This window comes from Lissotriton vulgaris, chromosome 2_1 (assembly GCF_964263255.1).
Source record: "Lissotriton vulgaris chromosome 2_1, aLisVul1.2, whole genome shotgun sequence".
In the NCBI taxonomy this organism is placed as follows: Eukaryota; Metazoa; Chordata; class Amphibia; order Caudata; family Salamandridae; genus Lissotriton; species Lissotriton vulgaris.
The window spans coordinates 1286723958-1286746330 of NC_141687.1; the positions used below are offsets into that span (position 1 = coordinate 1286723958).

Here is a 22373-nt window from a genome sequence, read left to right on the forward strand (position 1 = left end):
ATGGTGATTTAAAATGTATGCTGAGGAACTTAGGAACTCCAACATGGTTCCTCACTCTGAGCTGTGCCGAGTATGGCTGGGAAGACTTACTTAAATTTCTACGAGAGGCAAATGGAAACATTGAAAATATTGCATTCAAGACACCTGGAGAACTGTGTTCTTTGGATCCAGTGAATGTATGCAGGTACTTCAATCATAGATTTGAAGCTATGATGTCTTTCATCACAAATAAGAAGAACCCACCTCTTGGAGAGGTGTTGGATTTCTTCTGGAGAAAGGAGTACCAAGCAAGAGGTGCTCCTCATATACATATGTTGCTGTGGATCAAGGATGCACCTAAATTTGTAACAGATCCGGATGACTTAGTGATGAATTTCATAGAACAGTATTCTACGTGTGCTGTTCCAAACGCAACGGAGAAGAAAAGCCTAAGAGAACAAGTTCCACGTTTCCAAAGCCATCGTTGTGGAAAGTACTGTTGTCGTAAATTCAGAAACAAGGACAAGTTCTACACCAAATGTCATTTCAACTTTCCACGACCGGTGATTTATAAAGGAAGAGTAAACAGTTTGATGTCTTCTCTGCGACATAATGTGACGAGGAAATCACCCAAAAATACATACAATTTGAAAAGGAACGAAGAGTCCAAGTACATCAACGACTACAACCCAGTGATTTTGTCCATGTGGAATGCTAACATGGATATACAGTTTGTGGCTGACAACTGTATGGCTGTGGCTCGGTATGTGACATCTTACATCACCAAAAAAGAAAAGACAGAATTGAAGGATATGTGGGAGGATATTTCCCATGAAAAAAAGCCTCAGCAAGAAGTTGTACAGTTTCAGTTTGAAGATGTTGTCGCATCGAGAAATCGGAGCTTACGAATGTTCTGACCGGTTGTCTTCAGCAAGTCTCTATGCCAAATCCAGGAGTATCGTTTGGGCGAGTCTTGGTCTTGCTGCAACGCGAAATCGAGTTCTAAAACCTGTCCGAGAAATTGAGTATTTGACGGAAAAGGAGCCAAACAGTACCGACATTTTGAAGACCAACATGTTGGATACATATTATCCAAATCGAAGCAGTCACCTTAAGAATGTTTGTCTATATGAGGATCTACAAAATTACATATTCAAGAGGAACATCAAAGAAGATATTGAGAAAGGAGTGTATGCTGTAATTGGAAGTGAGGGATGTCTGGTCAAGCAAAGAAAATGCCAATTAGTAAACCATCGAAAATTGAGTGGCGAATCTCCAGAAAAAAAGGAGTTTTTCTATTTAGCACTTTTGCAACTTTTCAAGCCTTGGCGTGCAGAAGAGGAACTGCTTGGAGATTTCCTCTGTTACGAAGACTCTTTCACTGCCGCTAAGGAGACCATAGAATGTCCTGCTTTTCCCAAATATCAAGAAATGCTGACTTTGGAAATTGAGCAGGAAGCAACGATTGCAGCCGAGATTGCCAGAGACAGTTCTCAGGACAGTCAGAGTTCTGTTTCATTGAGTCAGGATCCACTAGGAGGACCTATTATCGAAAATGAAGCTGCCACTGCTATGAATGAAGTGGAAAGAGCCATGGCACATGCTCAGGAGGATGCGGTTAACTTAGAAGACTTGGAAAAACAACTCAACGTTGAGCAGAGGAAAATATATGACGAAGTTACCAAGCAAATTGATCATGGATTAAGTCATGAGAAGAAAGAGTGCTCATGTACGTCGTTGAAGCCTGTCCGACTGTACGTGAGTGGAGAAGCGGGAACTGGAAAAAGTTTTCTCATTAAAGCAATTTCTTGTTATTTGCAGGAAAGGACTTAGTCATCGCTGTCTTGTGTTGTTACCGCTCCTACTGGACTGGCAGCACATAACATTAAAGGTATTACTTTGCATCGTCTACTGATGCTGCCAGTGGAGCATGACAACAAATTACAATACCACAAGTTATCTGGGGATGCTTGTTGTGAAGTTTCAAGAGTCTTGAGGAAAATGAAACTTCTTATCATTGATGAAGTAAGCATGGTTTCCAATGTCATGCTTGCCTTTGTGCATTTGAGAATGCAAGAAGTTCTTAAAACTGAGTATGATGTGTTATTTGGTGGCAAACACATCATTGTTTTCGGAGAACTTCTGCAGCTGACACCAGTAAAAGGACAACCTGTGTTCAAAATACTCACGCATGAAGATACCAGGAAGTGCCTAGGGAGCATTGGCAACGTCAATATATGGTTAATTTTCAATTATGCTGAACTGCATGAAAATATGCGTCAGGCAAAGGATGAAGATTACAAGAATATTCTACAAGATATTAGAATTGGAAAAGTGACCGAGCATGGGAAAGAAGCTTTAAATGCACGATTACTGTCAAATTTATATCCAGAACAAGACGTTGTGCCTGAGAATATTTTTCAGAAAATTACTGAGAAGAAATCCGGAATATGTTTGATGCCAACTCTTGCAGAATGTGCCATCTTCAACAACAAAATGTTGAATTTAGAAAAGGAAGAAATTGTGAAACTTGAAGCTATTGACAGAATAGAGCATATGGGATCAACAATTATTTTGTCTGAGAATTTGAAATCAAAATTGGATTCATTAGAGAAGACTATATCTAAAACAGCGGGTTTTGAAAAGACTTTGAATGTGTGTTTAAATTGCCGAATCATTTTGAGAAGGAATTTACATGTTGAAAGAGGTCTGGTAAATGGATCAATGGGTAATGTTGTTGATTTTGAGAAATACAGAAGTAGAGATGGTATTGAATTTTTAAAAATTAAATTTGATGGCATTGAGGAAGTACAGCTAATTGGTCGTTGTTCTGCTAGGTTTTTGCTTGTTAAAGACTTATATGTTCGCCGTAAACAGTTTCCTGTTTGCTTGGCATATGCGGTGACAATCCATAAATCGCAAGGTTTAAGTGTAGATAGTGCATTGATGAATATTGGAAGTTCTGTGTTCAAGGAAGGTATGGCATATGTGGCTTTGTCACGAGTTAGATCTTTATAAGGATTGTACTTGATTGACTGTGATGTCACAAACATTTGTGCGGATCTAGATTGTGTTAAGGAATACAATAGGTTAAGAAAAGAGTATGCGCCACATTTGCCTCAATATCCTTTGTTTGAGAAACGTGTGGTAGGCCGGAAACGAAGAAATATCAGTAATAGTAGGGAGGTTGTAGCAAAAAGCCCAAAAGTCGATGAACCGAAAATTGTAAGCAGAAAGAAAATGGATTCTGTTGAAGATGTTGTCGGTTTTCAATTTGAAAACAGTTCTGGTGTCAACTGCTATGCTAATGTAGTGGTTAATGTTCTCTTTTCACTAGAGACTTTAAAAGAACAGATTGTGAACAATTCGGAACAAAGTTTATGCTGTTTGTTGAATTCTGTGTTAGAGAAATGTAGTGCTGATAGAACGAGAGTAGAAAGTGTGTCTGAAGTTCGTTATGTATTAGACGAATGTTCAGGTCAAACAGACTTCTCTGAAAATATTCAGCAGGATTGTCAGGAGTTTTTAATGTATATGCTTGATGTATTGCAAGATGAGGGAGTAGATGTAGATCACCTGTTTGGGCTTTCTTATCAATGGCAGCATGACTGCGAGAACTGTATGGTATCAAGTACTACTAGTGTAGACTCAGAAAGATTTATATATTTAACTTTGCCAGACAGTAAATCAGTCTCCTTTAATAAGCTAGTAAAAGCAGCTGATCACAACATGGAGTGTAGCCAATGTAAATCTGAAATGATGTCAACATTATTTAGACGAAGATATGGCCAGTATGTCATTTTAATGATCCAACGATGTAGGCCTGATGGATCAAAATTGACAACTATAATAAAAAAATGTGTTGCTTCGCAGTTGTCAATATCAGGAAGGACTTTTGTAACTTCAGCAATTATCTATCACGATGGTCCTTCAACAACATCAGGACATTACACAGCTTATTTAAAGTCTAGAAATGGCTGGTCATTCTGCAACGATTCTGTTGTAACTTTCAAAAAAAAATTGCCGTTTGACCTTAAAAATTCTTACCTGGTGTTTTTAAAACCAAACTTTTAAGGAAAGAATCTCGGGATTTGCTCTGAGGAATTGCAAAAGGTTCATGAAGTAGAGGGAATGTAAGTCTGCAATGCTGTCTAGATTATTGGTCCAAAATTTTGATTATAATGTCATTTTAAAAATCCAACTATATAAACCTGATGCAAGTAAGTCTGCTTCATAGTAAGCAGTATCAGTGTCATAGGAAAAGTAGAACATGAGTGAGCAAGAAGGGTAAGATATTAGTAGTCCAGGATTGTGAACGTAATCTTAAATGTTTTCTTTCTGAAAGTTGCGAAAATAGAAAATGACGGGATTTGATTACAAGAATTACAAGAGTTGTAAATCGCTCCAACATGATTTGGCCATGTGGAAACATGTGGTAGAATGTGAGAAGTCTTTTATTGTATGTAACATATTTTTCAAAACAATGGAGGTTTTCTTTCAGAAAGTGGCGGGCTGAAAATATTAATAGCACAACAGAGTGTACATAGGACATCCTTCGACGTTATGGAAAGTAAGTTAATTTTAAGGAGTTTTGAATTCAGATTTCTTATGTTGTATGGGTTTTTTTAAACACAATCATTTTGATTGTGGTTTTTTTTCCCCGCTGTTACATGATGAATACCTTCAAGTCACTGATTTAAGTGAAATTTGATACATTCTGAGAACAGCAAAAATAAACCATTTAACATGTATAATTAATGTTCTACTTTTTGTACTTATGATATACATTTAGAAATGTGAGGTAGATATGGAGAAACTGAGGCTTCTGTAAGTGTCAAAGTTAATGCTTACAGTGCTGCACTTCTGGGTACTGTTTTTTTTTAAAACTGAATAGGCCTCACCTCAAACAAACCTCTTGAAAGGACACATCTTATTTGCATCCTGAAACAATCATTTAAAATGTTAGACACAATTTTATGATGGCTTTACATCTCTTTTGCACTGCTATTGCATCACTATTGTGAGACATCAGCAGTGCAAAAGATGCACCATGTTCCAAAATAGGCCTCACTTCATCAGCATCAAGATACTGTTTGTTTAATATATATATCTTTAGGATTGTGTAGGGGACGTAGAGAAGCAGAGGCTTCTGTAAATGTCAAAGTTGTTGAAAAACTGTTTGTTCTTGAACCTTTTCCCTTGTCTTTTCTAATTTTTAAATACATGTTTTAATATTTTTGAAATGTTTGTTCTCTCTTTCACAGATTGAAAGTATGAAAAAAGAATTGAAAAAGTTAACAAGAATTATAAGGTAAATGTTTTCTACTCTTTTCGTTACATTTCAATCACATTCACCTACTTTAGGGCTTCATACTATAGAGCTTTAAACAAAGATTATTTAAATGTGCAAATTTGGAGCTGTGCCCGTGGGTTTTGGTTCAATACACAAGTGCATTGACCTAAAATGAGTGTGCACATTACCAAATCGCCGTCTGTTTCCTCAGGCGTACTCCTCCCACACCTTTGAAGTGAAGTTTAGCTTCACTATAAACGCCCCGGCTGCTTTACCTTCTCACTCTACTGTCCTCGCTTCGTCCCCTCTCCTGTCTGCCGTGTGCATTTCTCCTCTCCCCCCCTCACAGTAACGTCACTCACACACGCAACGCCATTCACACACGCAACGCCATTCACACACGCAACGCCACTCACACACACAACGCCACTCACACACACAATGTCACTCACACAGACTACGCCATTCACACACGCAATTCATCCACGCAATGCCACTAATCCACGCAATACCACTCATCCACGCAACACTAATAATCCACACAACGCCAATTATCCACGCAATGCCTCTCATCCACACAACGCCACTCATCCATTTGCAAAACCAAACGAACAAACTCTTCTATTGTGAAACCTATTGCATTTTCAATGCTTGATTCTTTCACTTCCTTATGTATTTTGTTTTCCACAATTATATCCTCTTCCTTCTATTCTTAGGTAAATAAATCTATTAAACACCATTTCGGGTTTAGTCCCTATAGCTGTCTTTCTTTTTACATCACTCTCTGTTTTCTTCTCTTGTACTTACTCCTTTTTTTTAAATTGGGGTTAGCTCCCGGTTCGCGAACCGGCGAGCGAACCGGAAAGCAAACTAAAAAAAAACAGCTTGCCAGAGTGTTACACTTTCTAGCAATTTTTGTAAAAAGGGGAGGTAGTTCTGAAAAGAACTTTTTTTTTTGTTGTTTTATATATTTTTTTTCTTTTTAGAACATTATTTGTTTTTTTGTATTTTTTGAACACTTTTTTGTTTTTTTTGTTTTTTTTCAAAGGGAAAGAACAGAAAGAGGCATTGAAAAGGGCTCAACAGGAGCAAAAAAAAAATTTAAACTCCTTGCGTTTGGAGCATTGGTGCTTCTCGAAAGCCAGATTAATTAATTTCACACTCATGTTTGCGCATGAAATTAATGTCCCACAATATAAGCATGTCAGCTTCAGATGGAGAATTTTTTTTTGTATATTTGGTACTGTTTTGTTTGCCTCTGCCACTGAGAGAGAGATATCATTAGATGTTCTGGCCACCGAAGTTGGGGGGTTCTGTTGTAGTTCACGCATCTCTGCACGACTATAGTTGATTGGATGCCACCTCTGCATATGTCGGTGCATCGTGTAATTTCCAAAGCTGTATTTTTTATTAGTTCCCCTGGATAACTTATCTTGGAAGATAAGGCACGTAGCATGGCGTGCATTGACTTTTTTCTCTCCTGGTGGAATGGAGAAAAATTGCCAGATAAAGCTTTCTTTGCGATGAGATACCCGGGGTAACTCTTGGACAAATCGTGGTCCCTCTTCTTCCTCTCCGTCTTCTTGTTCCTCTTCTTCCTCTGTGTTTCCAATAAACTGTGCAGGTGGTCCTCTCTTCCTATGAGGAGATGGTGGTGGTGGTGGTGGGGGTGTAGAAGCTGAAGCTACCATTGAAGCCATTTTTTAATTAGAGCAAATGATCAGGTCTTCCTTTCTCAAAGTTGAAAGTCAGAGTGAGAAAAAAGGTGGGGGCTTTCATCATTTGGGAAAAAAAATAGTTCTAAACCAATGAAAAGTGTTATTTTTAGGTCACATGACCTAGTCTTACATCATTAGGAAACCAAAAGTGAAATGAACCAATGAAAACTTTAATAAACAAGTCATATGACCTGTTCCGCTCACGTTACGCGGAGCGCGCCGCGCCTCGATTCGCTTCCGGTTCGCGTTCCGGAGCACTTCCGGGAGCGCTAACGCGGCGCGTCATAAGACGCATTACGCGACAACGTGATATGTCGCGTTTCCGTGACGCGTCACGATGTTGATTTCTGATGCGGTAGTTGCGTGAACGGAACGTTTACCGGTTAGCGGACCGGGTCGCGGCATCAATTTGAGCTAACGGAAAGCTTCCCGGTTCGCGAACCAGGAGCGAACCCCAAAAATATTTTTTTTTTAAATAATCATAAACATATAAAATATAATTTGGGATATAAAGAAAAAGACATTTTACAGCTACAGATATTAGCTTTCAAAAAACCATTGAAATTCAATGAAAAAACCATAGGTTATAGACCATATATAGTTAGGAATTAGCATTTACAAAACCATATTTTACTCACACAAAACCATTGAAATTTCATATATAGTTAGTTGCCCTAACTATATATCGCGCACCCGCAATCCACTGCTGATGATGTCACATATTACATCATTCATGACATGCTCAGTGACATCACTGATGACATCACTGATGACATCTCAAATGACATCACTGATGACATCACTGATGACAACATCCAGTGACTGTGTGTTTCTGTAAAGTTAAAATATGTCTTACATATTGAAGAATGAGTGGATGTATAAGTGTCTGGATGAAGGATTTAGTAGGTGCATGACTGACTGTATGAGTGAGTGATTAAATGTGTCTCACTGAGGGCATGAGTTAGTGACTAAACTGTCTTAATTTGTACATCATTATGTCTGTTGTTCTGTAAACTGCTGCATGTGTTGATCAGGAGCTATTTGAGTAACTATATGGGTTATTGATTGGTTGCCCAAGTATTTGTATGGGAGACTGGATGTGTGTGTGGGTGGCTGGGAGGTGTATGACTCTGTGCATAGATGTGTGAGCAGTTGATTCACTAGATGTATGGGTTCAAAAGTGCATGTGGAAACAGCTGTATGGGCGGTTGACTGTGTGCATGAGTGTATTGGTGAGTGAATGGATATCTCAGTGCTACATGTCAAAGTAAGTACATATGTAAAACACAGTACATGTGAGAGTTGACATATATAAATAACTGTGCATAATGTATATATCATTGTGAGCTTGTATCAGGGATTGTATAAGGGAGTAAATATGTGTTAGTATATGTTTGAATAAGTAAGGTGTGTATAACTGTATAGTTGAGGAAATGGAGGTGTGATTGATTCTTTGCATGATTGACTAGGTGTGTGAGTAACTCCATGGATGAGTGACAGTCTGTGAGTGTCTGTTTACACTGAGTGTATCTAAGGTTATATTAGAGTCTGAAGAGGTTCATCGTATTATCACATGAATGATGTCATTAGTGATGTGATCAGTAATGTCAAATGAGATGTCATCAGTGATGTCATCAGTGATGTCATTTGAGATGTCATCAGAGATGTCATCAGTGATGTCACTGAGCATGTCATGAATGATGTAATATGTGACATCATCATCAGTGGATTGCGGGTGCGCGATATATAGTTAGGGCAACTAACTATATATGAAATTTCAATGGTTTTGTGTGAGTAAAATATGGTTTTGTAAATGCTAATTCCTAACTATATATGGTCTATAACCTATGGTTTTTTCATTGATATATATATATATATATATATATTACCTACTGGCTATCGCCAGTAGGTATATATAGTTAGAATTTTTTCCCTATGGGACTTTTGAAAATTCTATGTCTAATAACTTTGGCGTTTGTGGACGGAATCGGCTGAAATTTTCAGGAAAATGGCACATTTTGTTTCTGAGCAGCCCCTGAAAATTTGGTGGGGTTTCGTCAAGGGGGGGCTGAGAAAAAAGGGGGGTCCCAAAACGCGTTTTTTGCATTGAGTTTTCCATAGGGCGGTTGGACTCACTTTTAGCTCGAACGGCTGAATGGATTTGCACGAAACTTGGCAAAATTGTAGGGACTGTTAGCCCGATGTGCCTTTGCTAGGTCTCAATATATGTGCTCCAGTAGTTTTTGAGAAATTAACGTTCAAACCAAGATATATATCTGTAACAGCGCTCTGGGCAGCGATCCGGTCCGCTTACTTTTCGCTTATCGGAACTTTGCGCGCAGAAAGCTGATTGGCTCTCCGGTGTCTGTCAACATTCTAAACAGTCCGGAGCGGACGCCATCTTGTCTCTCGGTAGGATCGAGAGAGAAGAAGAGGTGGAAAACGAAGGGGGAATTTAATGAAAGGGGGCAAGGTATCCCCCTCTTGACCCCCTAGGAATGTTGTTGGGGTTATTAAAGGGTCCCGTGGGGAAAATAAAAAAAAAATGATTTTTCACGGTAGAAGCGCGGCCGCGAACTGGTAGCGAAACGGGAATTCGCCATTTTGTGCTTCGTAAATTAAATTACTAGTTATAAGTGGGTGCAGGAGACGTATCCTAATCCCCTATGTTTCCTGAGGGTGGGTGAGGAGGCTGATATATGTTGATACATCTCTTCCAGCGGCTGTGCGTGAGCTTTTTTTTTTTTTTTGCTGCGTGACAGTCCGGAGCGGCCGCCATCTTGTCTCTCGGTAGGATCGAGAGAGAAGAAAAGGTGAAAAACTAAGGGGGAATTTAATGAAAGGGGGCAAGGTATCCCCCTCTTGACCCCCTAGGAATGTTGTTGGGGTTATTAAAGGGTCCCGTGGGGAAAATAAAAAAAAAATGATTTTTCACGGTAGAAGCGCTTCACGGGCCGCGAACTGGGCCGCAAACTGGTAGCGAAACGGGAATTCGCCATTTTGTGCTTCGTTAATTAAAGTACTAGGTATAAGGGGGTGCGGGAGACATATCCTAATCCCCTATGTTTCCTGAGGGTGGCTGAGGAGGCTGATATATGTTGATATATCTCTTCCAGCGGCTGCGCCATCTTGCCTTTTTTCGAATGCCACAATTTTGTCGTGCACGGCAGCCATTTTAGATGCCAGGCTGGTTCCAGGCTATCACCTAACCCTGCGGATGTAGTTTATGGCCCCAGCTGTAGAGAATTCAGACATGCCAATCCTCCTGATTCAGGCGTGTGAGTACTGATTTCAGTGCTAGTCTCCCGCCTCCGATTTCTGCAAGCAAAAACCCGGGGGCATATTACGAACAACTAGCGATAATTTTTGTCTCTAACTTGTTTAGAGACAAAAATTATCGCCGCACATCGGCGATTTTTATCGCAGATAAACCTTGCTATTATCGCAGAAAAGTCAGCGATATTCATGTATTATCGACCTAATGCTCTTAGCCATGTTATCCACCTCCCATTGGATAACATGGCTAAGAACTGCTCAGGGCAGGTGTTAGATTTTGGAGATATTCGCGCTTAGCGCGAATATCTCCAAAAGTTGGTAATAGAAGGTAGCGATGTTAGGGACTGTTTCCAGTCGCTAACATCTTGGCACGCCACTTTGCATCACTGACATGCAAAGCGGGGCCCAAGATGGTCGCTATCTCCTTTTAGCTGTCACTAACTGGTGTTAGCGACAGCTTGATAATAGGGAAATAATTTTATCTCCGCTTTCATGGTTTTTAAAGCCAAAAAAGCGGAGATAAACCCCCTTGATAATATGCCCCACGATTCCTTGGGGGTTTCAGCTGACAGGGCTTGGTATTGTGTTACATGGTAATTTTTCCATGAAACGTCAGAGGGTCGATGCAGGGGTTCTAGAAGAGGTGATAAACCATTTAAGCCTCATGAACAAGCGCATGGTCTTTTAAAGATTTGTGAAGTACTCGGGGCGGCGGTGTGTGTGTGCCCTCTTTCAGGAGCGGGCGGGGGGGCACTGCCAGCAACTTGCCAGGTCAGGTAGTGTTCAACACGTGCATCACCCTTTCTCTGCCTGCTATTGCGCTCCATGCTTCGGAAAGGTAAGAAAAAGAACGTGCATTTGAGTTTGAAATGTCCGATCCTGCAGCAGCACACTTCCAAAGCCCACACATGACAATAACCCGATTCAAGGCCCCATTCACCCGTTTTTAAAAAAATAGATAACACTCCAACAAAGTAAGGTTATAAAACTTTATTAACTACTAACTTTAACAAACGGAACAAAAACTAAAAACATTTAAACATTTCTCAACACAAAAAGCAACAATGGTTAGAAGCTGTCTTTTGTGCGAATAGTCCCAAGGCAGCACAACGTGCAGAGTTCTGGACGGCACCCAGGTGATGTCGCCTGGGTGCCGCACTGGTTTAGGGATCCTACAATGCTGCTCCGAAAATTGGCGTGGGGCGTCCCGGGTGGGGCGGGGGGAGGCCTCGTCAGTAGCGGTCTGTTGTGCGAATAGTCCCAAGGCAGCACAACGTGCAGAGTTCTGGACGGCACCCAGGTGATGTCGCCTGGGTGCCGCACTGGTTTAGGGATCCTACAATGCAGCACAGAAAAACAGCGTGGGGCGTCCCGGGTGGTGCGGGGGGAGGCCTCGTCAGTAGCGGTCTGTGTCCAGTGTCACATGGCTGACACAACATGTACGACAGGCACCCAGGTGATGTCCAGTAAACTGCCGCACTGGTTTTGGTATCCTACAATGCTGCTCCGAAAATTGGCGTGCGGTGGCCCGGGGGGGGGGGGGGGCGTGGGGGAGCCGGCGTGAACGGGCCTCCCCAGGTGGCGGCCATCTAGCTGAGTTGCGCTCGCTTTTGCGGCCACAGCGTCTCGCTCACCATGTTGTTGAGTTGCTCCCACTCTTGCAGTGCAGCGATAGGCGGCTGCCACATGGCTCTTAAAATGGCGGACGGCTCCTCGGTTTTGGGCCTGGTCCACTGAAATGGCCCTGGGACACTTTGGAACTCGGACGCTTGCCTGCTAGGGCTTGGGCTCCATTCTCGAAAAGCGTCCCCTCAGCCGTGAAGATTCTACAAAAGTCTTGGGGGCCCCCGACTCCCGCAGGCTTCCGGTGGGGAGCGGCTGCCATGATTGCTCGCGGAATGACCACGACGGAGCCACGAGATGGTGGTGCTCTCATGCTGACGCCAGCTTCAGTCTGAATGATCCAGAAACAAGGTGGGGCTTTCATCGTTTGGGAAAAAAAAATGTTCTAAACCAATGAAAAGTGTTATTTTTAGGTCATATGACCAAGCCTTCCATCTTTAGGAAACCAAAAGTAAAATGAACCAATGAAAAGTTTTATAAACAAGTCACATGACCTGTTATGCGACATAGGGCTACAAAAAGCGTAGAAAATCCGTTGGCACGTGAGGCGGCGTCAGTAGCGGACCGATGTGCGAATAGGCCGAAGGCAGCACAACGCGCCGAGATCCGGATGGCACCGAGGTGGTGTCCAGCAAATTGCCGCACTGGTGTGGCCATCCTACAATGCTGCGCCGAAAGACGGCGTGTCCAGCTGAATTGCGGTCACTGTTGCGGTACAGTGACTCGAACGCGCCGAGATCCGGATGGCGCCGAGGTGGCGTCCAGCAAATTGCCGTACTGGTGTGGCCATCCTACAATGCTGCGCCGAAAGACGGCGTGTTCAGCTGAGTTCCGGTCACTCTTCCGGCACAGTGACTCGAACGCGCTGAGATCCGGATGGCACCGAGGTGGTGTCCAGCAAGTGGCTGCACTGGTGTGGCCATCCTACAATGCTGCGCCGAAAGTCGGCGTGGGGTGCCCCGTTGGCTTATGAGGTGATGTCAGTAGTGGACTGATGTGTGAATAGGTCGGAACCAGCACAAGGCGCCAAGATCCGAATGGCAAGTCCTGGATGTTGAGTGCCTCAGTTGAGATTTCTGAGCAGTGCTTGTAGGACTGTCTGAAGCTTATTTGCACCTGCTGCAGCTTCACTAGGTCCGGCGGAACTTTTTGCCTTTTCCTTTCTGCTTCTTTTCCTACAATGCGTTTCATCTGAAGACACGACCAGGTCCCTGAATGTGTGCAGGGGGACGCTATTGATTGAATGAACGCGCCGAGATCTGGATGGCACCGAGGTGGTGTCCAGCAAATTGCCGCACTGGTGTGGCCATCCTACAATGCTGCGCCGAAAGTCGGCGTGGGGTGCCCCGTTGGTTTATGAGGTGATGTCAGTAGCGGACCGATGTGTGAGTAGGTCGGAACCAGCACAAGGCGCCCTGCACTGTTGAGCCTTTTTCAATGTCTGTTTTTTGTTGTTTCCCCTCCATCAAAAACAAAACAAAAATACAAGGCGCCAAGATCCGAATGGCAATTCCTGGATGTTGAGTGCCTCAGTTGAGAGTTCTGAGCAGTGCTTGTAAGACTGTCTGAAGCTTATTTGCACCTGCTGCAGCTTCACTAGGTCCGGCGGAACTTTTTTCCTTTTCCTTTCTGCTTCTTTTCCTACAATGCGTTTCATCTGAAGACACGACCAGGTCCCTGAATGTGTGCAGGGGGACGCTATTGATTGAATGAAAATGGCGGCTTGACACAAAGCTGACTCAAGCGTTACTGTTGGTGCTATACAGACAAAAATTGGTTTTCAGTTTGTACATTCTTCAGGTTTTTTTTTTCCATCCAAGTCTGATTGAGAGTTTGTAGAAAAATGGCTTCAGATTTTCCACATACTACTCTTCAACATTCTTCCTAAATGTAACAATGTGAAACTCACTAGGAGAACGGCTGTTTCTGTTTCCTTTCAAAATGCTGCCACCAATATTTTCTGAATGGAAGACACCATCTTGTAGCATAAAGGGCCGAAAGGGGTTCTGGTCTGGCCGATGGTTGGTGGAGACATTTTGACTATATCTTGGACCTGCCCGGCCTCGCCCAAAATGGCGCCGGTATAAATGGGACTCGTAACTCTTTGCCCGCAAATGTATATCTAGAAAATGTTATTGTAAGTGGCCCTGTCGTATTTTAATTACAAAATGTACGTCCACCGATTCCGCAACTGTTAGACACCTTTGTTCTTGTCACCTAATGGCCCGCTCGTTACGTTCTTCTACAGTGTAAATGTCTCCTCATCATATACGATTTCAGTTTGCTCCGTGGCCGGCCCACGTGGTTATAGGCCCGTATTTGTATACTGACATTTTCACAATAAAGGTTTTTAAAACAAAACACGGTAGTAGTATTTTCATTTGTAAAGTTTTTACTTTTAGTGACTGTTTTCGAATCAGTAAAAGGCAAGTGAAATAAAGCAGTCCAATTACATGACGGATAAAAGGTATAATATGTAGGAACGCAGTAAAGATAAATGGTCAAGGGCAGTTGTGTTTTTCATGTCTGCAACATAAAGTGATCGATAAGAATCTGATAATCAGGCGTATCGGCGACTAAGACAGCAGGCCGAATCTCTTTTACTAAACGGCTCCGTCATGGAAGGAAGAAACGCCCTTTTTCTCGAAAAAGGAATATATTTTACTTGCAAGACAGTTGTAAATTTTCCGGGAAAGTACATTAGCCTGGAATATTATAACATATGTTTGAAAAAAAAATATTGTTCGAAAATAATAAAAAGCGTAATTTTTAGGTCATATGACCAAGCTTTTCATCATTAAATTAACAAAAGTAAAATGAACCAATGAAAAGTTTTATTAACAAGTCACATGACCTGTTATGCTTACGTTACGCGCTGCGCGCCGCGCCTCGGATCACTTCCGGGTGCGCTAACGCGGCGTGTCATAAAACGCATTACGCGACAACGTAGGTCAAGAATATAGTCTAAATGTCTCCACCAACCAGCGTTCAGAACACAACCCCTTTCAGCAGTCCAAAAAGTTCTGTTAAATGACAACAGAGGGGACAGGCAACAAGAACCATCAGTCAAAGAGGGGAGGGCAAGTTCTTCTCTTCCGGGTCATGTTGGGGCGCTACCGGAACTGATCGAATTGGTAGTCTACAGTGTTTCTGGATGTTTCAGACTAAAGCTGGCGTCAGCATGAGACCACTACCATCTCGTAGCTCCGTCGTGGCCATTCCACGAGCAATCATGGCAGCCGCTCCCCACCAGAAGCCTGCGGGAGTCGGAGGCCCCCAAGACTTTTGTAGAATCTTCACGGCTGAGGGGACGCTTTTCGAGAATGGGACCCAAGCCCTAGCAGACAAGCGTCCGAGTTCCAAGGTGTCCCAGGGCCATTTTAGTGGACCAGGCCCAAAACCGAAGAGCCGGCCGCCATTTTGAGAGTCCTGTGGCAGCCGCCTATCGCTGCACCGCAAGAGCGGGCGCATCTCAACTACATGGTGAGCGAGACGCTGTAGTCGCAAGAGCGGGCGGAAAACAGCTGAATGGCGGAAGAGGCACAGTGTAGCAAAAGCGGGCGGAATGGCAACTAAAACGATAAAGGGGCGCCCCACTACAGCTTGTCTTCAGGTCAAACGGATTGTGGGACAAGGTCCAGAATTGAAGAGTCATCAAAAGGCAAAAAGTTCCGCCGGACCCCGGGAGCCGGCCGCCTATGTCGGGGGCGATCTCAGGCTACACCAGTGCTATAAGACTTGGGGAGGGTGTCGGAGCCAAGCGTCTTCTCCGAGTCCATGGCCATCACACCGCCCCTCAGGGGCCTCCGTCAAGCTGTTTAGGAAGGTAACATATCACATTGTTTTCTAATGCAGTCAGGTCCACAAACGACACTCACTTACTTTGAGAATAGTGAAGCTGCAGTAGGTGGAAATAAGCTTCAGACAGTGTTACAAGCGCTGCTCAGAACTCTTAACTATGGCACCCAACATCCAGAACTTATGCTATTTGAGAATGGTAGTGACATCGAAGCATCTCAGGGACCAAAACCATTAACGTACTTTCACGTATGAAAATCTTACTTGGGGAGGGGGCAGGAGCGAAGCGTCCCCTCCCAGTCAGCGCCACCACACCGTATGTTGAAAATCTGAAGCCATCGTTCTACAAAGTCAACCAAACTTGGATTGAAAAATCTAGAAAAATGTACAAACTGAAAACCAGTTTTGGTCTGCATAGCATCAGTAACAACGCTTGAGTCAGCTTTGTGTCAAGCCGCCATTTTGATTCAACAAAGCACAGGCATTGAAAAAGGCTGAAATTCAGAACTCTAAACTATGGCACCCAACATCCAGGAGCTTGCTATCCGGATCTTGGAGCCTTGTGCTGTTTTCGATCTATTCACACATCGGTCCACTACTGACATCATCTTATAAACCAACGTTATGTAAATAGTTTTTTAATAAAATGTTTTACCCTGTTTCTTTGCTGGTGTGTTGTCTATATTTTTAATATTTGCATAGGGTTTGTCGTTATTTTGTGCGGGACGGGTGATGGAGCCGAGCTGTCTTGCAGCCCTCATGGTGTGGAGCTCAGTTCATCTCACTATTTTCGTATTTCTCAAGAAGGGTTGTTCCTAATATTTCTATTTTAGCGAGGTCAAAAAGAGATCCAATTAGTGGCCTACTGATTTTGCTCGATTACTTTTATTTTTTTACACGATTTTTCACTATCTGCAAAGACTAAACAGAGTATTGCGACTTTGTGCTTGTTTGTAAATAGAGAATGATCCAAAGAGAACCAATTCTAAAACAGTAAATGCTTGGACAACAATCAATCAAATGGAGAGACAAGGAGGCACGACGGATTACAACGGGGGTAAAGGCCTGCGTTAACTACCCTTCAGTATCTGCAAAGAGAGAGTACTACTAAGGCAAAAGAGGGGAGGGGGGGGGGGCAGCGTTCAAAGCACATCAGCGTGCATAAATACGAAATGTTTTTATCTATCACGTACTTGACATTTTAAAGCTTTTCATATTTGCTATTAAAAAACCAATGAAATTCACAGAAAAAACCATAGGTTATAGTGGATATATAGTTAGGAATTTGCATTTACAAAACCTTGAAAATTCAATGAAAAAACCATAGGTTATAGGCCATATATAGTTAGGAATTAGCATTTACAAAACCTTATTTTACTCGCATAAAACCATTGAAATTCCATATATAGTTAGCTAACTATAAGCGCTAACTATATATCGCGCACCCGCAATCCACTGCTGATGATGTCACATATTACATCATTCATGACATGGTCAGTGACATCACTGATGACATCACTGATGACATCTCAAATGACATCACTGATGACAACTCAAATGATATCAATGATGACATCTCAAATGACATCACTGATGACATCACTGATGACAACTCAAATGACATCACTGATGACATCTCATTTGTCATCACTGATCACATCACTCATGTGATAATACAATGAACCTCTTCAGACTCTAATATAACCTTACATACACTCAGTATAAACAGACACTCACAGACTGTCACTCATCCATGGAGTTACTCACACACCTAGTCAGTCATGCAAAGAATCAATCACACCTCCATTTCCTCAACTATACAGTTATACACATCTTACTTATTCAAACATATAATAACACATATTTACTCTCTTATATAATCCCTGATACAAGCTCACAGTGATCGATACAGCCACTCACACATTCACTGGCTCTTATGTTCAGTTATTTATATATCTCATACTCCTAGTGAATCAACTGCTTACACATCTATGCACAGAGTCACGCACCTCCCAGCCACCCACACACACACTCAGCTTCCCATTCAAATATTTGGGCAACCAATCAATAACCCATATGGCCACTCTTATAGCTACTGATCAACACATGCAGCAGCTTACACAACAACAAACATACTGATGCACGAATTAAGACAGTTTAGTCACTAACCCATGTACTCAGTGAGACACATTTAATCACTCACTCATACAGTCAGTCATGCACCTACTAAATTCTTCATCCAGACACTTATACATCCACTCATTCTTCAATATGTGAAACATATTTAAACTTTACAGACACATACAATCACTGGATGTTGTGATCAGTGATGTCATCAGTGATGTCACTGACCATGTCATGAATGATGTAATATGTGACATCATCAGCAGTGGATTGCGGGTGCGCGATATATAGTTAGCGCTTATAGTTAGCTAACTATATATGGAATTTCAATGGTTTTATGCGAGTAAAATAAGGTTTTGTAAATGCTAATTCCTAACTATATATGGCCTATAACCTATGGTTTTTTCATTGAATATATATATATATATATATATATATTCAATGATATATATTACCTACTGGCGGTCGCCATTAGGTATATATAGTTATGATTTTTTCCCTATGGGACTTTTGAAAATTCTATGTCTAATAACTTTGGCGTTTGTGGACGGAATCGGCTGAAATTTTCAGGAAAATGGCACATTTCGTTTCTGAGCAGCCCCTGGAAATTTGGGGGGTGTTCGTCAAGGGGGGGCTGAGATAAAGGGGGTCCCAAAACGCGTTTTTCCCATGTTAATTGCCATAGGGCGGTTGGCCTCACTTTTAGCCCGAACGGCTGAATGGATTTGCACGAAACGTGGCAAAATTGTAGGGACTGTTAGCCCGATGTGCCTTTGCTAGGTCTCAATATATGTGCTCCAGTGGATTTTGAGAAATTAACGTTCAAAAAAAGATATATATCTGTGACAGCGCTCCGGGCAGCGCTCCAGTTCGCGTACTTTTCGTGTTACGTAGCTTTGCGAAGCGAAGCTGATTGGCTCTCAGGTGTCTGTAAACATTCTAAACAGTCCGTAGCGGCCGCCATCTTGTCTCTCGGTAGGATCGAGAGACAGAGGAGGCCAAAACGAAGGGGGAAATGACCATAAGGGGGCATAGTAGATCCTCCCTGACCCCCTAGGTTTGATGAGGAGGTTTTAAAAGGGCCCCGCGGGGCAAAACTATTTTTTTTTTTTTTAAATTTTTTTGCATGGGAAGCTCCCGGTTCGCGAACCGGTAAGCGGCCCGGGGAGTGTACTATAAGGAAAAAAGAATTATAGACTTTTCAAATATTGTATGTTAATTGATTGTTCGTTTTGTTGGTTTTTTTATTTATTTATTTATTTTGATTAATTAAAAATTTATTGGTCAGAATTTTCATAGTTCAATAAAACTTCCAGCATTACATCATCTGGAATCTCCTCAAACATGCCTGTTTCTATGTCTTGTAAGCTTTCAATAAATTGTTCATCAAAAGACTCATCCATAAAATCTTCATCCAAAATTTCTTCAGTTAAAATCTCTTCTGTTATAACGTCGAAGGAAACATTGATTTTTGCGTGGTCCCCTTCCATTTTTTTGCTGTAAATTGCATAAAAAAATAATTATATTAGAAGAGTTAGGGCACTGTTGGGTTTAAGTTCAGACAGGTAGTTCTGTTTTTTTAACAGTGAAGTTAAAGTAAGTAAATTCATAATTATAGCAGAGAAGTGTAAGTCAATCAATAAATATAACAGAGGAGCCTATCTGTATCTATAACTATAGCAGGGGGACAGTAAATAATTATCAAAAAACGTTTTTACAAATTAATTTAAAGTGCCACTTACAAATTATCAATTTACATTACAGGGAGGTGAAAGGGCTCTTGAAATGTAGTTCAGGAAGTAGTAGTGAAAATGGCTGTGTTTCCTTCTCTTCTTTTATATATATTCAGGTACATAACCAATCAAATGTCAGGAAAAAAAAAAATTAAAATGAAAGTAACATTTTCATTGGTTGTCAATTCCAACACTTCAGATGTGTTTTGTGAAGTAATTTACCTCAGGGTATTTAGATAGGTCTACAGGCTAAATGGCTAAATGGAATTCCAAACAAATTTATGAAAATGGCAGGGAATGGTATGTAGTATGCGCTAATCTATATTTGGTGAAAGTGTTTCCAGTCGTTTTTCTGTAAATTACTTTCCCACCTTTTTTGATGGACCGCTTCCCGGGGAGCTCCCCGGTACGCGAACCAGCAGCGTTACGGGAGTCCACCATTTTGTGTTTCAGACGAATTAAGATACAAGATGGAGGGCAAATAATGTTCAGAATAGGTAGAAGGGAGCACGGTAGACGTATCTTGACCCCCTAGGTTTTCTGAGGGTGGCTGAGGAGGCCCATATGTGCGGGAAAAAAACATTTTTTTTTTAGAAATTTTGCGCGGTTAGCTTCCAGTTCGCGTACCGGGTAGCGCTCCGGGAGCGTAGTTTGTTGAAAATTAGAGAAAAAAGTTAGAGTAAAATAATAATTGTGAGTGATCAGATGTAGGGTAGCTCTGAGAAGAGCTTTTGGGTTTATGGTACATTTAGGTACTTATAAGTAGGTACAAATGCACAGTCTTAAATTCAAAATGAAAATTCTGTTGCCCTCATCTGAGAAGTGAACTCCATCTCCTCTGTAGATATCTTGCATGTAGTAACGCAAGTTATTGTTGTACATGGAGCCCATTCCATGGTCTCTCATGTAAGCTGAAACAGATTTGTTTACATGCTTCCTCGACTTCTCAATTTGTGGACAAAATTGGTTCGACCACCTCCATTTCTGTCTTTGGCATATATTTGAATATACCAAGGCAGTTTGAGGAAAAAGTGCCATTAATTGCTCAAAGGTGTCCTTTAAAAGCATTTCCAGACCTACCCCAGTCAAAGTGCCCAAATCATTACCTCCACAATGCACAATTAACAGGTCAGGTTTTGGCAAATGCATAAAGGTTTTCACCAATGGTGTCAATTGGTGACATTTTAATCCTCTGTGGCCCAACCACTTAATTTCCACATCTTGTAAATTGAGGTTAAGTAAATTTCTGTTCTCAGCATACCTTTGAGCCCAGTAGATGTAACTATGTCCAACAATCCAGACATAAAACATGGTGAGAGAAGGTTGTGCTGCAGTCAGATGAAGTGTGGTAATGAAAGGGCAGTTGTAACAGTAGGAGTTTGTAAAGAAAAAAAACTGTGGAGTTTCAGTGCTAATGATTCATTAGCAGTGATTGGTGGATTTCCATTTCTGAAAACAGAAAGTTAGGGTGCATGGATGTGTTCTTTGAAAGATGTAATTTGAATGGTCAAGAAAAAATCATTTAATGAAAGATTGCACTGGATACGCAGGTGCACTGAGAGTTCAGAGTTCAATTGAAACATTGTTGTGTGAACTTGCAAACATCAGAGGTCTATCAGGAGGTGGTTGCTAAGCAAAAAAGGTAGAGAGGGTAGAGGGGGGAAGGGTTTTGATTTGAAAAAAATGAGGGAAGAGTTTTGATTGGCTAATATGAGAGATATGTGTAATGAATATCAGCATTTCTGTGCTTTCTATAGCTGCAGCCTCTGGAGTGCATACTCTTTGTTCTGCTGAAGACAATTTGGTGTATTTCTGAGACTGTTTTGAAACTCATAAAGTATTTGTTAAGGTGAGAAAAGATTTATTTAATTTAGATACAGAAAAGTATGATTTAAGGAGAAAATTATGGAGAAAGTTGTGTTTTTAAAATGTTGCTTTGTCTCAAGTGTTCTAAAAATAGATTTTGTTTCTTTGAGAAATTGTCATTGGAGATAATGTGAAGTATTAGTACTGACAGGGTGTTTTTGTACATAGGAGCTGTGCAGTGTTTTCAAATTATGACTTGAAAATCGTTTTTGAGGAAAAGGAATTCTTTTAAAAATTTTCACAAGGAAATAATGGTGTCTGCTTCTTTATAAGGCATTTGAGTGTCTCTGATGTTATTTTTCCCATTTTAATTGAAGAGCTTTCTCCGTGGGGCAAGTTTCTTGTAAATATGCTCCCAACTGTGCTTGGAAAATTTAGATTTTGATTCTTGGAGTTACATAGCCATGTTAAAAATGACCCAAAAATGGTGCAAGGGCAATAAAAAAACGCTTTCATGTGTCTTAAGGACATTTTAAGTAATTTCCTCTTGAATGTAGGTATACAATTGATTTATATGTTGTGTTTAAAAACGTTTTTTGAAATCAATTACATTTCTGGATATGTACTGCTAGAGCTTCATAGGTTGTTTGGGGCATATTTATAAGGCATTTGAGTGTCTATGATGTTATTTTTCCCATTTAAATTGAAGAGCTTTCTCCGTGGGGCAAGTTCCTTGTAAATATGCTCCCGCCTGTGCTTGGAAAATTTAGATTTTGATTCTTGGAGTTACATAGCCATGTTAATAGTGACCCAAAAATGGTGCAAGGGCAATCAAAAAACGCTTTCATGTGTCTTAAGGACATTTTAAGTCATTTCCTCTTGAATGTAGGTATACAATTGATTTATATGCTGTGTTTAAAAACGTTTTTTGAAATCAATTACATTTTTGGATATGTACTGCTAGAGCTTCATAGGTTGTTTGGGGCATATTTATAAGGCATTTGAGTGTCTATGATGTTATTT

General features: G+C 41.3%; 1 protein-coding gene across 1 annotated transcript in view; it reads right to left on the minus strand.

Moving 5' to 3' along the window:
- Positions 1 to 22373, minus strand: part of LOC147732516 (carotenoid-cleaving dioxygenase, mitochondrial-like) — a 711267-nt gene that overhangs the window by 657342 nt on the left and 31552 nt on the right. The gene's annotated exons all lie outside the window — the stretch shown is intronic.